Here is a 4203-nt window from a genome sequence, read left to right on the forward strand (position 1 = left end):
CTTGTTTTTTTTTTCTGTTTTAGACTAAGCTGTAACCCATAAAAATGCTGTAAGGATTCTTGTGAGTGAGGAGAGTACAGTAAGTTCAGTCATGTGTAGTGTAGTTCTATACTGTTGGGTGGTGGGTTTTGTGAAGGCTCTGTCAGTAATCAGTACTCATAATAATTCTCTACACGAACAACCAAACACCATTTTATCATCTTGATGTAATTGATTCTGAACTGTTAAAGCTTTTTATTGCATTCTTGCAAGGTATTGACTGTTAATATAATAGCAACATGAAGTTGGTGGATTACACTGAAGGTTAGGGTATCAAATCCACAGCCAACGATTACTTTGGACCAATATTTGAGAAATTGCATTCTGCACCGCTCCTACATATTCCATTTATTCCTGTGGCATGTTATTGGATCTTACTTAGTAAATTGCTCAACCGTGCCAATTATTCAAGCTAACATGAGATGTCAAGTGTCATTTTAAGGAAGAGGCTTGTTTTTTGTGACGTGCAGAAGAAAAGGAAGAAACATTTCCCAGAGAATCGTGATTGACAGGTTGTGCCCCAAGCTCACCTCCTGTCATGTCAGTTCTACAGAGGCAGCAGGGCATTGAGGCCTTGTCACACAGATGGCTATCCCACAAAGGGCTGTCAATGGAGACAGCGTCATAAACAACGTATGAGAATAAAAGAAACAAAAAAAATATTTTTGCTATCACCCCTGCCCGGTGAGATAATGGGGAAATGTAAAACCGAGAAAAAGTATTTGCTATTAGCCTGGCGCAAAAAGCAAACTGAAATACACTGACCAGTTTTGGCTCACTTAGCATGTTGTGGAATTCATGTAAGATGGTCCTAAAAGGTCACAAAGACCCACAACAAGATCAGAAGAGACATAGGAAGTGTCTTACCATGCTTCATACAAGGTGGATGGATTGGTTTATAATCATAACGCAACATACTTTAACACTTTTTAGATCTATAGTGTTTTTTCAAGCGTTACGCAGGTTTAACTAAATATGTCACCACAATCAAAGAGCAGATCACAATGATTAAGGATCATAAATGTAGGTGTTAAAATAAACAATTCGTACGGAACATCCTACAATTACACCGGCTATGTACTTACCTAATGTTTAGCCAAGGAGGGAGACCTTTACAGTATTCATGAGCTCCACTTACAATATAAGCTGCGGTCACCCTACTCCCCATCTGTTTGGCTAAATGATTTGCCTTTTATTATGAATGATGGTTTCATTTGGAGGAAAGGATAGTGCACAAGAGGTTGACGTCACCACTGCTGCAGCTTAAGCCATAAGATGGGAGCAAAACACAAATAGCAACAAATTAGAGTAGTTTAAACTCTGTTGCACCATGTCTACAGAAGGAATAACAAAAAAGAAAAAAAATCCATATGGGCACTATTGTTTTCTTCACATGGACGGAAACCTTTTCCAGCTAGCCACCGGTTGACAACCTTAGCATGATGTCTGCTACTCGATTATAAAAAAAAGCCTAGTTATTTGAAGTGAAAAAAAAAAGAAGAAACATCCCACCCCCTTTGTTTTGCTCAATTTAAACATTGAACTATCATCCATCTAACATGGTGAGTCCATAATTTTTCACCAGGGGTTGCATGTCCAATGTTGGCTAGAGTCAAGTCCTGGACCCAGACAAATTACATTTAGTCATCTGCGATTTGGCAGAGGAAAAACATGTTAATACAGTATATAATGTTACAATAGTATTTGAGATTTATAATAGATTATGTGACAAGTCAGAGGGAGACTAGTAGAACTCCAGAGATTTGCACTGATGACATACTGCTAAGTGTTAGGTCTGTCACCATGAGCTAATGTTGCTGTTTGTTTTTTTAAATTGCTCATCGCATCTTTCTCAGTCAGAGTATTCTGACGAAGATTTCATCGATGGAAGATCAGTTAGGCAGCAAAATCCACCGGTTTTATCCATCTCATGTGGCGGCCATTTTACCACATGAGCTCGCCTGAAAATGACATCACGGAGTATTTGCAAGTGCTGTCCTTGCTCCGCTTGGAAAAAAAAAGTATTTTGGACATGACTTCAGCTTGACCTGACAAACAAGCGACTTGAAAATCATCCTTTTCTCGCAGAGTCCCCTTTTTGAATGTCTATGGTGGCTGTCTCACTCTTTCACAAGTACACACACGTGCACCATCCTCCTATGACGATGGCTATGGGATTATCCTCAACCAATGTCTCTTGAGTAGGGGTTTTGTGACAGGTAGTTAAAGCGTGCCTCTTTCATCACCAGTGAAAGGAGATTACGTAATGCAAACTTGGTATAAATTACAAGCCTGCAAGCCTCAATGGAACCAAGCAAATTCACAAATCACGGGAAAAAAGTGTATGATGACCATTTTAGGAGATTCATAGATTCATGCTTCCTTTAAACTCACATTATACACCTAGGGTGGCATAAGCTGTTACAAAAAAAAACAACAAAAACTTGAAAAACAAGACATCTGCTCATTTGAATGAGGTTGATGAGCAAATCACAAGTCAAGATCCTGCCCATAATAAGTCTTTTAGGGAAACATCAAAGACACGCGCTCACATGCAAATCAGAGGCTGGCATTGGAAAGCTAGCCTAACAAATATGGCTCATAGAAAGTGGACTAGTTACTGTCACAATCTCCAACGGTCATACTGATAGCAGTAAACATTCAGCCACACCTTCCACTATTTTCTCTAAAGAAACCAGTATACAAAGCACACATTCAAGGAGAAAGGTAGTCAGCTGACTTGACAGTTTAACTGTTGCTGTGCTGGACGATATCTGCCAATCCAAATTCTTCCTGTGCCATCTGTCCAACGTGATAACACCCTTCACCTAATAGCACCTGTGCACCATTAGCAGCTCATAAAGCGAGGTTTCTCCTGTCGTTCCTTTTCTTATATAGAGCTCTTCAGAATCATCTCAAGCACAAAACGCACAGGGGGCTTTAATTGCTCCCCGTTTCCAGGCGTGGAAAACATTTCATCCCCTAAACAATGAGGTCATATGTTTGTCTGACTCCTATAGCGTCCACTGGTAGCGACCATGCACTGACACGAGTGGTCACTTTTAAGGCGTAATTGCATTCAAGGTCCCAGCGTTCACGACTTCTTCCCAGTCGCATCCGCTGAAAGGTATCACATAAGCAAGGACCATCTGCACTGACCCCAACACTTAAGAGCTGGCTTTTAGAAAAGGTCAACTGGTGCCCGCACGGTGTGGCTAGCTTTAAGTGGCGGCACAGAGATTGCCAGCCAGATGATGCATCAGTCGATGGCAGAGAGCCAGAACCTGATACGGGCCTCAAGGTTGGCGTGGTTGATGAATGGAGGTTTAGCACCAACAGTTGCCGAGCCATTCGCAACCATAAATCACCAACATGTCTTGTGATGTCCCTAACACATTATCATATCTACTCAGCAACCTTAGGGGAAAAATATGACAACTATTCGTCTCTGTTAAAAAAAAAAACAATTTGTAGAAAATAATTCTTAATCATTAAGACTCAAGGAGTTTGGATCACACTGTAAAAGCTTTTGTCATTTGTTTTCTAAAAACACTTTAATTCGTGTTTAATCCATTAGCGGATGGAGGTGTTTCACAAAACATCATCAGATATCATTTGGCAGCAGATGGAAGTCATATTAAAGCTTGTACAGTAAAAGGTAAGCTTATCACAAGGCATGCATGCACAGAAGGTGTGCATGGAATTGACTGAGGCTAATTAAGGTACTTTTTTTTTATATATATATATATATCTGTATATAAATGACTATGTTGAGAGAAGTGTTATTGGACAAGATGTATAAAATTCAGGTTTCTTTACTCATGCAAACATTTGGTCACACTGATAAATTCATCATGGTGCAGAACGGAGCACCCTCAAATATCGTGTTACACTGATATGTATGATGAAAAAACATGTTAAAAAAATAGAACTTACCCTATATATTTTCTATTGATGGTTATGATAGTAAAAGGCAATGGCAGTCAAACTTGGAAAAAAAAAATATCATGTGACATCTCCCCTATGAACAATACTCAAGAATGGATTAAACAATCCTTATACAAAAGAAAAATCTATTATGTTAATAAAAATAAGAGTATATCATATATATATATATATATATATATATATATATATATATATATATATATATATATATATATA

The sequence above is a fragment of the Hippichthys cyanospilos genome, chromosome 1 (genome assembly GCF_059441005.1).
Source record: "Hippichthys cyanospilos isolate Australia breed blue-spotted pipefish chromosome 1, RoL_Hcya_1.0, whole genome shotgun sequence".
Lineage (NCBI taxonomy): Eukaryota > Metazoa > Chordata > Actinopteri > Syngnathiformes > Syngnathidae > Hippichthys > Hippichthys cyanospilos.